We start from the raw sequence: 14,202 nt of genomic DNA, 5'->3' as shown, positions 1-14,202 counted from the left end.
TATATAAATGTATAACATAAAGGTGATTCTCTTTCGGGGCAAATATATATTTCGAATTCACATCTTTCGAGGGGGGTTGGATGGCTGAATGGTTAGCACGTGCGTGGTGTAACATAAAGTCTGTCATTGAGTCAACTGGCGTGGTTTCGAATCCCCGGTTGTACGTGACAAGGAGTAGGGTCGCTTGTCCAACTTCGTGAGTTTTCTCCCACTTCGGTTTCCTCCCACTGCTAAAGAACCCTACGCGCAAGCGAATTATGGAAAAAAGTTGAACCATATGTTAGTCCCGAAATGACCTGGTTTGTGTCGAGTGGACGTTAAACCCTCTCTCTCTCTCTCTCTCACACACACACACACAGAAGAAACAATAAAAGCTAATTTCACACAAAAAATGTTTTTAATATTTAATATATACAATAATAAGACAATACAAATATAGAGAGCAAGTAAATATTATACAATATACATGGATCATTTATATTATTTACAGAGATATATTCAATATAATTAAAACTAGATTTTATTATTTTCGTTCCGTTTATTCTGTTAACCACTCTACGCCTTGTTACGAAAGTGTTACGACCAAGATAAAGTGGAGCAAAGGATTAAGACAAGAACGATTAGTATATAAACGGAACCGAGTATGACATTATCGTCGCCATCTTTGAATTGTGACCCAAATGTGTCAATCGACGCACAATTTTGACCAAGGAATCTTAGGCTTTTGTCGAAAAGCGTCGCTCTTAAAAAGAAGAAGACGAACAATAGCACTTGACGGACTGTTTCTGATCTAGAAAATAAAACGGAACGAAATGTGAGAATAATTTTAATTAAACTGAGATATATTCGGCAATTAGACAGGAAGATGTTACACTAGGTTCCATATGGACAAGTAGTTTCACAATTAGTCTGAAATGAATAAGCTCTAGCCTTTGAAAAAAATTAATATCAAAGAGATGGCGACAGCTCGCATGTTTAACTCAGTTGGAGGTAACCGGACTGTTGAACAAGGGAAAGGGCAGCTGCCAATCCTACGATGAAACTTATGCCACTTCCCACGATTTCAAAAGCAAATGACCAATGTAAAGGAATTTTGTCTGTAAGCTCAGCTTTCGATCCATATATAACCGCGCCTATAATTCCAGAAATACCTGGAATAACAAAAAAACATTTTTATTTTTTTACATGTATATTTTATGTAGAGTTTAAAATTCGGTTAATAATTTAGTATTAAATGACACAACCCGATGAACAAATCTGAGCCAGGGTGGCACAGTGAATAAGGCGGGTTTTCGCTAACCAGGAGGTCCGTGGTTCGATACCGGTGTTGGCCGTGAAAGTTCCCTGGAATTCTCGAGGCTTTTTCTCCTGGGCATTGATGCTAAACTGAGGGCCTGGATTGCAACAGCGTCTAGTCGTTCGAATGATACGAAAAACCTTGGGGACCACGTAAAGAAACCCTTTATAGTCGGAATTCAATTGCTGTCCAGTTCAAATGTCCTTTGCAGCAGACTGCATGGTGTGTGCCGTCTTCATTATTGAGGTCGGTGCAGAAACTGGGACGTTAAACCCCGTTTCATTCATCCATTCACGGTGTAGCTTATTTTTTGCATCAGGGTTGTGAAATAAAATTATCCTAATTAAAATATCAAATCGATGACATACAATCTCTTGCATATATATTTTTTTCAAATATTGGATGAGATAATCTATATGACCTTATTTTATCACCCTTTTCCAAAATATGTTTAAACTAGAAGAATGCCCGGAAGTGGTAGACTAACGCCACCTGGCCTATGTTACTCCCCGGTTCGAGCTACCCCTCTACCCCAAATTTCAGACTCGGACCTAGTGTAGCCGCCACTCCGAACAGACAGACAGAAAGACAAACAAACAAACGACAGTCACAAATATTAGTATAGAAGATAATCAGTTCACTTACCTGCCATGACCAAAAAGAAGAAACAGGCTTTAGCATAGTCTTTGGACTCATTTTTACAATGGAAGGCCAGTAAAAATAGGGCAGAAAGTATTTGTAAAATAATTGCAATGCTTTCTAAACTCACAACGGCTTTAAACCAGTCTGTAAAATAGAAAAAAAAAACGCCATATTTGTATTAAAGTTATTTATACGGATAATTCTTACTGTAATGTTATTTACACTCGGTTTATGTCTCCATCGGGTTTGGCCTGTAATGCTAATAATGTGATTGGTTAAATCTAAATCTGCTGACAAATCAAGAGCGAGAGAGAGAGAGAGAGAGAGAGAGAGAGAGAGAGAGAGAGAGAGAGAAATGGGGTTTAACGTCCACTCGACACAAACTAGGTCATTTCGGGACTAACATATGGTTTAATTTTATTTCAATAATTCGTTTGCGCGTAGGGGTCTTTAGCAGTGGGAGGAAACCGGGGGACCCGGAGAAAACCCACGAAGTTGAATGCTGACAAATCAAAACCCTTGATACTGAGGATTTCGATGAATTCTTTAATTATCAATATTGCCAAAAGGGAACTGGTTCTGTTCGATCCGGGAGAAGTAAACAGACGAGGAACACGATTTGATTAGGAACTAAGAAATTATTGAGTATATAAAAAGATATGTTCTTGGCAACACAGTCCACCATAGCTAGCTAAATTATCCGGCATTCCATAAAGATAGGTTGCCAGGCAATGAAACATACACCCAGAGTAGCGACGTCGTCCGGTTGTAGCAGATTTTTGTTTTGTTTTGTCGGTATTGTAGCATACACTACACTAAAATACACTAAAATCTGATTAAGAGTTTGTTTGCCTTGTTGCTCTTCCCTATGTTAACGTTTAGTATACAAAACCTTTAATATCACAGACTTAGCTGTTCAAGCTATCAAAAATCATTGAAAATTTTGTTCGCTTCACAACCTTAAACACTGCGTATAAATTTAAAGTCAATCAGATATTCACTTTAGCCTTTAGATCATTCACATGATTTGTCAATGTGATATAAGGGGCCATGTATATAACTATGACAGTAATTATCGGAAATCCTTGCAAAATAAACAGGCTTCTTCGTCCCATGACCTTTAATCCTGTTTTTAAATTTAAAGTCAATTGGATATTAATTTTAGTCTCTAGAGCGCCCAAAAGCAACTGTGGACCCTGGAGCGACGGGCGGACGGACGGGGCCACGACAATATACGACCATATTTCAATGTGGGCGTATTATAACTGATCAAGACCAATAACCAATGAGGTAATGGGCTTCTCGTTCATTTAATATAGCTATATTATATACCGGAAAATACCGGAAAACAACCGATAAACACCGGAAAACAACCGAAAAAAACATGGGAAAACACCATGTTATACTGAATACCGGAAACACCGGTAAAACACTAAATACCGGAAAACACACTAAATACCGGAAAACACTCTAAATTCTTAAACCTAACCCAGGCACACAGGGGACCAGGCTTCGGGTTACCTATTTAGGGTGCCAGTCTCCGGGTTACCTATTTAGGGTATTTTTCGGTATTTAGTGTGTTTTCCGGTATTTAGTGTTTTTCCGGTGTTTTCCGGTATTCAGTATAACATGGTGTTTTCCGGTGTTTTCTGATAGTTTTCCGGTGTTTTCCGGTTTATTATCGTTTAATATCAGTAATTAACTTTAGCTATTCGAGTTAACAGAAACTCTTTGACCTCCATCGACAATCTCAAACCAACACCCGCGAGCCGCAGCAGAGCACTGGCTTCGAGTAAGCTAACTACTGGCAATTTTCGTATGAGAATCTGAAGAAACAGCCATACCATAACGGTCGCAATTGAAAATTACTCACCTGATTTGTCGCTTAAAGTGTATTCACCACAGACTTTAATATCAGCTAAGTTGGGTAAACAGAATTTAAAAAGACCGGTATGACCATAATCTTCGTTATACTGCCAGTATGATGTAGAGAATCCAACAATCTACAATATTATACATAATACAATATATTTACCCGATGGAATAACTGGACAGGAAATATAGACAAAACAAACGACTGAGGGTGGAGTGAGGTTCAGAACGACAACAATCTACAACATTATATATAATACAATATATTTAACCGACGGGATAACTGTACAGTAAAATATAGACAAAACAGATGACTGAGGGTGGGTTGAGGTTCAGAACAATAAGATATTTACTGCCAGTGGAGACATAATTACCACAAGACACTACAAGAGTATGATACCAGGAAACGTGTTGTGTGTATCATAGCCAATAACAGGACAGTAGATTATTGAGTTCACTGTTAACTAGACATGATAACAATACTGGGTCAGTCTCTTCAACTGATTCGCAAATAGGTTAAAATTGTTGCATATAAATTGTGATATGGTTTACTCGAAACTCGTTTTTCTCGAATAAAAATGTTCGGGTCTTTGAAATTCGGTATACATAGGTTTAATTGTTTATGGGAGTGGGGGGGGGAGAAAAGTGGGTTAACGTCCACTCGACATAACTAAGTCATTTTGGGATTAACATATAGTACACTTTTATTTCTCGAATAAAAATGTTCGGGTCTTTGAAATTCGGTATACATAGGTTTAATTGTTTATGGGAGTGGGGGGGGGGGGGCGGGTTAACGTCCACTCGACATAACTAAGTCATTTTGGGATTAACATTTAGTACACTTTTATTTCAATAATTCGCCAGCAGGTAGGGGTCTGTAGGACCTGGAGAACACCCACATGGTTTGACAGGCGACCATTGAAATGTAACCAGCTGACCCAATGACAGGCTTTAGAGTTTAAAGCGCATGCCATTGACCCCCACCCTCCACCCCACCTACCTTAAATTAGGATTACAAAGGATAGTACAGAAAAACCACGAGGTTAAAATAGCGACAAAATCATAGTCACCTACCGGCTTAGGATCGAAACCACGCCACTTAACTTAATGACAGATCTTACGATCTACATGGTACGAGTTAAACCCTTCAAACTCCTCCTTCTGGAATTTCTTAAAAATGGACATTGTTCCCAAGGTTGACACATATGACACACTAATTTGATTTATTATACCTAATTTATAGTATTTAGATAACCTATAAATGTATCAGTTTTGAAGTCCATTCGATTAAAATATTCATTGATAAAAGTAATATGGGTTACGTGACCAACATGCACACATTGATAAACTGTTACAAACATGTGTAACGTTATCTTTATATAAGTGCTAAAAGGTCAGTTACCTGCCATCAAGGTTAAATAAGAAAAAAGGCTAAACATTTTATCAGTATGTATAAAGGTCACTCAATTTAAAGCAACGATCCAACATAGATAACCGCAAGGCTGGGATCTGATGAGATTTAAAATATGCCTATCAATTCTGTTCACCCAAAACAAAATGATGACGGGTTTATTACAACGCGAGCAGCAATGAAATGAAATGGGGGTGTAACGTCCTACAGTTCTGTTCCTATACTGGGCTAATAAAGACGAGCATACGCCATGCAGAGTGCGCTATGGCCTACTGTTATATCGAATTCCAACTGCCAAGGGATTTTTACGTGCACGCCAATGTATACACGGGACTTCGGTTTTCCGTCACATCCGAACGACTAGACAGCTGTCCTTGTCAGGCCTCCGTCCTGCACCACTGACATGGACAAACCACGTCGGAAAATCCCAATGAACTTTAATAATAAGCTAGGCCAGTGGTTCTCAACCTTTTTTTGGCAACGGCACACCTTGGGATACATGAAAAAATAGTGGCACACCTGGCTAAATATATAGCACCAACTGGGCTAATGAAGAGGGGCATTCGAAATGCAGTTTGTTAAAGAAAGAAATTAGTCAAGACAGCGGCGCTACGGTCACTCTTATTTCAAATTCCAACTGCCAATAGTTCTTCTCGGCTAATGCAGGGATCGAACACGCGACCTCCAGACTAGAGAACCAGCGTCTTTCCCACTTAGTGCACCGTGGCTCCTCAACGAGCAGCAAAGATCGAGGAAATGTTAATTCAACATATTATCTTTGTAAGTACTGGACGAACTGAACCATATTTGGACTGAGATTCAGATTAGAGATCCACCTTTAACAATATTGTAGTCGTAGTAAGGGACTACTCAGTTAGACTTTAAGATTTACGTAACCCCCTGTAAACTGTTTGATGATCACTTCCATTTTGAGCTTCCCACTGATAAAGACCCCTACGCGCAAGCGAATTATTGAAATAAAATTGAACCATGTGTTAGTCTCTCTCTCTCTCTCTCTCTCTCTCTCTCTCTCATTTTGAGCGGAAAATTTCAGTCAAAGCAAACATTTTGGCTTTGATTTGCGTTTTTAAACAAAGTTGTTTTTCCTGAAGACCTATTGAAACTGGAACTTGTCCTTTAAATCAGTCTAACTTATAGTGCAAACGTGATAAAAGTTTTATTGTAAATTTATTTTTAAAAAAAATAAGAAGAAAGTTATGTGAACTACAAATTCATTGATAATAGGCCTACTTTATTCATTGATAATAGGCCAATGTGTATACTATTAGATAACAAATGCGTAATAATAATCTTCTAATGTTTCCATCGCTCAAGACAGAATTGACCGCGCTTGGGTGAAAAGGAGTCGTAATCGAAGTGGAGGCAATTTACGCTGGAATGATGGAGGATATTAAAAGACGTACTACATCTTTTCGCTTTCTATATATATATATATATTCCAAATTGTCGAAATGAAATGGGGTGTTTAATGTCCTACTGGGATAAAGGGGACGGATATAAGCAATATCGTGTGTTATGAAGGAAATAAGGAAATCTTGCCCGGACAGAGGCGCTATGGCCTACTCTTACATCGAAATCGAACCGCCAAGGGATCTTTTACGTGAACACTAGTGTGTACACGGGATCTCGTTTGTTCGTCCCATCTGAACGACTAAACAGCACCCCATCCTGCACCAGACATGGGGGAACCACGCCGGAAAAAACCCGATGAACTAGGGTTAGGGTTTAGGGCTTTATCTTCCATTGACTGTTGGAATGTCCTGGGAGAGAGATTAATAGGAAGACATTTATATCAACCAGTTTTACTTACTTGCAGGGCCATAGCAATCAATACAAATACCGTCACAATAATAAATCCCCGAGTGGCCATTTTCTACGCTGATATGATCTGAAATGAAAAGAACAAAAATAGTTGCCAGGCAACAAAACATCCCACAGCAGCTTTGTCGTTATTAGCAATGAACTAAGTATGTGAGTTGGTGTAAGTAAATCATATTTGGAATGATAACATGGTCCGGGTACACGATAAAGTGAGAAAAAGTATGTTTCACACTCCTTCTTGTTAATGAGTGGCGTGGTTTAGCCGAATCCCTGTTTGTACGTGTCCTTCGGTTTCCTCCCACTGCAAGGCCCCAACGCGCAGGCGAATTATTGAAATAGAATGACCCCCACGCCCCCCCCCCCACACACACACACACGCTTCACACGCCACTGGCAGTAAATGAAATGAAATGGGGTTTAACAGCTTACTGTTCTGCTCCGACTGGGCTAATGAAGACGGGCATACGCCATACAGGTTGCTATGGGGAAAATATTTCCCGGGAAGTGGCAATTCCAACTGCCAAGGGATCTTTTACGTGCACGCCTATGTATACACGGGACCTTTTTTTCTTGCCCCTGATAGTGATACTATAGTCACTATAGTGTTAAGTCTTGTGTAAATAAATACATGGGTGGTATATACATAGTAAATATAATGACGAATAAAACCTGTGTCATTTGATAGATGAATAAACCTTATAGACTTTTTGTCAAAGCTATAATGCTCATATTTCCCATATCTAGGGCTTGCCACCATTAAAGATACATTTCGTAAGAGTTAAACGTGTTCAAATGTTATATAAATTATTATTTAGACATTACAGGACTATAATCAACTCTCTAGAACATCGGATGGTGCAGATGTAAACGGATTGAAATATGAACGCCATTAATGATTTAATTTCAAAATGGAGAAGGAGGCAAAGTCCCGATTAACATGTAACATTGCTATAATATAACAATCTATGTCAAAACCTCGACAGTGATAACTTCGTTCAGAACAAAGTAATTTGTATGAAATTTTCAATACATTAATTCTTCATTATTTATTTTTGAACTATTATAGCAAGAACAGGCAGCTTTTTATTTAATTTTAAATCTTACTTAAAGAAGCACTATGTAAGATTTAGATAAAGAGCTGCCCGTTCTTTCCATAATAGTTCAAAAATAGGTAATGCAACATAAATATATTGACAATTTCATTCGAATTACTTTGTTCTGAACGAAGTTATCAATGTTTGTAGTTTTGACAAGATGTGTGCATTGATTGTTTATTATCGAAACCACCGTTAATTTCATCATTAAATGGCCAAACCGCTCTAATGTACTTAAAATCGGAGCCATCCGATGGCACCGAGAGTTGATTGTGGTCTTGTCATGTTAATAATTGCCTAATTAATAATTTATATAACATTTAAGGCCCGAAGAAAGGCCTGCAATAGGTAGATTTGGCTCTTGAATAATTCCTCTTTAATTTTTCACTATCTATTTTAGAACTATAGCAAAAGAGGCCAGTTATTTATCTAAATCTTACTAAATGTATCTTAAAGACATGGCCTTATCAATTGCTAGTTAATTATATGACAGATATAGCCTCGGGAATTTGTTATTGAGCGTATTATACAAAAATGTCACTAACAAACACGATGTTATGAATCAACAACCCCTAGGCGTGAGTTGACTAATTTCACCACGTGACTTCAATTATATCCTGAACTTTTAACCCTAAATTTAAACACATCATTATAATATATATCATACTAGACATCTTTATAGCACTTATATATTAATATTTTATCTTTCAGATTAGTATATATGCGTTTGTTGCTTATTGTTTGGAATGCCTGTTTATATTGCGTCCATGAAGACAGGCATACGCCATACAGTGTGCTATGATGGAAATGTTGCCCGGACAGCGGCGCAACAGCCTACTCTTATATCGAATTACAGCTGTCAATTTTATCTTTAATGTGCACGCCAATGTGTACACGGGACCTCGTTTTTTTGTATCATCTGAACGACTAGACAGCTGTTGTTGCCAGGCTTTCCACCATGCATCACTGACAAGGGGAAACCACGCCGGATAAATCCCGATGAACTTTCTAGGCCAGTGGTTCTCAACCTCTTTTGGCAACGGCACATCTTGGGACACATGATAAAATAGTGGCACACCTGGCTAAATTTATAGAAAACATATTTGAATTTTGCAAAATAAAAACATGTTAATTCAGACGGCATACAACCGTAGGCAGAGACTAGTCATAGACACATAGAATGACACATAGAAACACAGCTATGAACCTATCAGTTGACACCAGTGAATACACAATTGGGATCACGTGGTTTTTTGCATTTTTTTAGTTTGCCGTTCAAAATTTCACGGCATACTTAGGAAGATCTGGTTGAGAATCACTGTTCTAGGCCAACACCGGGCGCGAACCACCGACCTCCAGGCTAGCGAGCCAGCGTCTTACCTACTTAGCCACCGTGGCTCCCATGCTGTACGCTCCACTTGTACTTACTAATATATATGAAACGGAATGGGGTCTAACTGCTCACTGGTCTGCACCAACTGGGCTAATGAAGAGGGACATTCGCAATAGTTTGTTAAAGAGAGAATTTCAAATTTTCTAAGAAAGTCAAAACATAATTATTTCTATGTCTTTTGCTCAATAGGTTATCAAATCACTAAAAATCTATGACACAGGAAATAACAACACAATTACGTCCCCTGTTTTGCTATTGACAACATGGGGCAGCCATTTTCCAACTTTGGAATTTGAAGTTAAGAATGATATTTTTGCCAATTTCTCAGCTGGCAATAGCGAGTTATAGGATTAATAGGATTATTCTTTAACAAGGTAGGATTGTTTATGGATACCATCTATTTTAAGGCTTTATTTTAATTTTAAAAATATAACTTGAAAATTTGCAATTGCAACTTTAAAGAAGGAAATTAGCCAAGACAGCGGCGCTACGGTCACTCTTATTTCGAATTCCAACTGCCAATAGTTCTTCTACGTGCACGTCAATGTGTACGCGGGACCTCGGTTTGTTGTAACACCCGAGCGACTATACACTTTCCTTGCCAATGATAATTGGAAACCACACCCGATACAAAAAAAAAACAGTCTCGTCGGTGGGCTGCAAAACCGTGATCTCCCAAAAAGTACATATGCTCGTCGTCATTATCCCGGTTAGTACAGGATGGTAGGGCGTTAAAACCCATTTTATTTCAATTCTTGTTTTGTGTTGTGTGGTGCTCCTGCGCTTACTATATGTATCAATCTGATTAAAATACAGATGTATATTTCGTTTCGTTTTTTATACTTTCGATGGCCTACACTACATGAAGATCCGACAAGTTATAGCGATAGGTCACGTCAGGGGTCAAAAGACCGACTTATGACCCTTTTGACGTCATTCAGAACACCAGTTAAATAACAACTCTTCCAGATCCGAGTGCAGTAAAGACAAGTAAAACGAAATTTTGAACTATAAAAACGAAACGAAATAGGATCTGTGTTTTAACCAGATTGTAAATGTATATGAGATACACGTTGTATGACCAAGGCCGTTCAGATATGCCTATATATAGATGAAATATACTATAGAAAAATATGATAAATATTGATGATAACGATATAGTTTTGCTTGGCTTGTGGATTTCTCAGTTGAAAAACTAAATACTTAATAACAGAAACTTAAAGCTAGAAATGAAATGAAATGAAATGGGGTTTAACGTCGGTCAACACAGGGATCGAATACATACGGGCCCTCAAGGTTAGTGAACCAACTGATCCGGTTAAAGCTACTGGTATTATAACCAGATTATCTTTACACTGCATTAACTAGCAATGAGAAGATTGAGCTGAATATTTATCTGGACATTCGTCTAAAAAGAGACAATATTATTTGAAGAAAAGTTTTAAGCTAATAACATAAGAACATTTATCGGTGTCTCTGTCATTATTCATTGATTATACCCTATATAGGTCCACAACCCTCCCCACCTCTCTGTTTTAACAAATAGTTGTTTTCAATAACGATATCAACGTTAACAAATAGTCGTATTCAATTAATGATATCAACGCAGTGTATAAACAAATAGTCGTATCTATTAATGATATGCAAGAGTTAAATCTGTCTATTGCAGGTCTTTCTTTATGCCTTATAGACATTAATTAACTTATCAAGGCCATAATCAACTCTCGATACCATCGTTAGCCTGCAATATTTAGTAGATTTAAATACGTTTTGTTGTGAATGAAATAACCGTGCATAAAAATGGATAATCTAGATGATGTTCGAAGCGAGCCTAAAATTGAATCAATAATATCTAAGTTCATAGAGAAGCAATTTGACTGAACTTTTTAGCATATTCTCTTTTCATTATCTATATATTAACTGGTATAGCGAGAACTGTCAGCTCTTTATCTAATCTTACCTAAGACCCCTTTAAATAACACTTGATTACAATAAACGACGTTATCGAGCCGTGAACAAGGCATAGTATTAAAGGGCGTACGTCTGTCTCTGACTCTATTCTTTGAGACCAATAGACGAAATGGGCATAAAAGCACATATTAAACATACATTATGCAAGAGCTAAATCTGTCTATTGCAGGTCTTTCTTCTTTCAATAAGTTCGTAAATAGCAGAATGTACATAGCAGACGACACGACTGACATTGAGTGCCGCCATATTGATTAGACGTTATTAAGTCAGGATCATCTGTTGCTGCGGTGCTAGTTCCGAGCACCGGTAACCATAATCTCTACCTGATAAAGTCGCCAAAGAAAATTGTAATTATCTGCATTCGGATTCCTTAATAAAAAATTCCTTAAATATGACCGGCTGCTAACATTTTCGTTATGTAAGAACTTCACTGCATTCCATATCACAAGATAACATACGAGTCGGCCTATAAATAGAATATCGACCGTACTTGTCTGCGATATCACCCTACTAGCGGATGTAAAACCTCTACTAGAAGAAAGAGAAGAATCGTGCTTACAACTAAAAATATATTACAAACCTTCCTTATGCAATTCAATGGGTCTGGTTGTCGTAGCAAAGATCCTCCAAGGCGATATGAAATAACAACTATTAGTGAGCAACGTCTTTATGTATGCTACGTAGTAATAAATACAGTTTGGCCGTAAAGACGGGTAGAAACAAAACTAGGTCACTAACTGTGTCTTGTGACTAATGTGAAGGCTGAATATAATGCGTAATAATTCGGAATGTTCTTCCAGTGGGTAAGACCCACGTGATTTTTAAGGGCCGATTTTATAACAAAAAATGCATTGCGTTGTAGAAATACATAACGTAAAAATGACACGAGATAAACTGACGAAAGCTATAATATATATATAGCTATACGTGTTATCTTAGCAGACGATATGGGTGATAGACGGGGTCAATGATCGGCCGAATGCAATAGATACGCAAAACTAGGTTTAAATAGCAAGAGCAGCATTTTATATGGAAGCCAAGTGTATTCAAATAAACACAGTTATTAACACCAACTAGTACAAAAGAAGCAAGAATTTTATTTCCCTGGGCGCCTAACAAAGAAATTAATTTATATCAATATCTATATATATTTAGTGTCGCCTGTCCAACCTGTAGGGTTTCTCCAAAGCTAAGACCCTTACGCGCAAGCGAATTATTGAAATAAAATTGAACTTTACGTTAGTCCCGAAATGACCTATATAGTTGGTGACGAGTGGGCGTTAAACCCCATTAATCTCTCGGCGTCATACAGTAAATCCGAGGTCCCGTGTACACATTGGCGTGCACGTAAAAGATAATCTCTTTACGTTTATTCTGACATATTTTTAAAATGATGTAATGAAATATAAGAACCCATGTATTTTGCATATAGCTGTATTTACAAAGAAACATATTTACAGTATCAATAAAATTATAAAACAGATGACAGTCATTGTATGCATTGTACCAAGGCCGGTATCTACATTTCAGCGATAGCACCTTATAGAGTATATGAGCCCGGGGGGTTCGACCTAGCTGAAAAGCTAACCAATTTCTATATGTGTCACTAGGTTCCCTATGAGTCACTATCACAGGTTATGAACGTCTGCTGTACGTTTTGCAACACGTTTCATGTGGTTAGTAAATAAGCTAGTCTAGCTTAGTTTTTAGCTACCTTTTTTTTTTTAGTCTGACGGACACGCCCCACCGCCATTCTCAATACATTTTGATATGCTTAACATTTTGCAACAAGTTTTACGTGGTTAATAAACGAGCTAGTCTAGCTTAGTTTTTGGATCCAATTATTTTGCCCCTCTTGACCATACCCACCACAACATGCACGGCAGACGTTAATATCCTGTGACAGTGACCCATAGGGAACCTAGTGACACATATAGAAATTGGTTAGCTTTTCAGCTAGGTTGAACCCCCCCCCCCCCCCACCCCGGGCTTCTGGTCTATAACTGCCTATTAGGGGCCTCACAAGTAGAGAGTTGTCCTTTGGACGTGAAAAGCCTGGAAACAAATGAAATGAGGTTTAACTTGAACGACCTACCTGTCTGCATCAACCAAGTTAATGTAAATAGGCATATGCCATGCCACGACGTGTTCTGTACGGGAATTTTTGCCTGGACAGCGGCATTTCCATCCACTTTTTAATGCATTCGCTCCGTGCCGGTAAAAGAGCCTTGTCAGTTAAACATGCATTACGGAAGAGCTAAATCTGCCTATAGCAGGTCTTTCTTTAGGCCTGAAATGTTTTCTAAAGTATTAATTAGACATTAATTAACTGATCCAGGCCTTAATCAACTCTCGATGGCATCAGATTTCTCCGATATTAAATAGATTAGAATGGTTCAGCGATACTTTGATTTAATCAAATATGGAGGACCGAGACTTAGCTTCGATCAACCAGTACGGTGGTTGAAATTATTACACACGTCTGTCAAACCTTCAAAGGCTAATATCTTCGCTTGCGATAGAGTAATTTGAATGAAATTTTCAAATTATTCATTTTACATCATCTACTTTCGAACTATTATAGCAAGAATGGTTAGTTCTTTATCTAAATCTTACATAATGTATCTTTAAAATTTGATGATACTTAAGCAGAAACGCCACTGTCCGAGCAAAATTGCAC

At 37.9% G+C, this 14,202-nt stretch overlaps 1 long non-coding RNA gene across 1 annotated transcript; it reads right to left on the bottom strand.

The window, feature by feature from the left end:
* Nucleotides 1–378: 378 nt before the first annotated feature.
* LOC126811159 (uncharacterized) lies at nt 379–12,289 on the bottom strand. Its single transcript, XR_007675412.2, has 5 exons — nt 12,103–12,289; nt 7,054–7,131; nt 3,813–3,942; nt 1,943–2,083; nt 379–1,151 (listed from the first exon to the last, which is right to left on the bottom strand). It is a non-coding gene; the product is annotated as an uncharacterized LOC126811159 (long non-coding RNA).
* Between the last annotated feature and the right edge of the window lie 1,913 nt (nt 12,290–14,202).

Source organism: Patella vulgata, chromosome 1, assembly GCF_932274485.2.
Source record: "Patella vulgata chromosome 1, xgPatVulg1.2, whole genome shotgun sequence".
Taxonomy (NCBI): domain Eukaryota; kingdom Metazoa; phylum Mollusca; class Gastropoda; family Patellidae; genus Patella; species Patella vulgata.
Note: the sequence above shows the minus strand (reverse complement) of the source record. Positions and strands in the feature narration are given on the sequence as shown.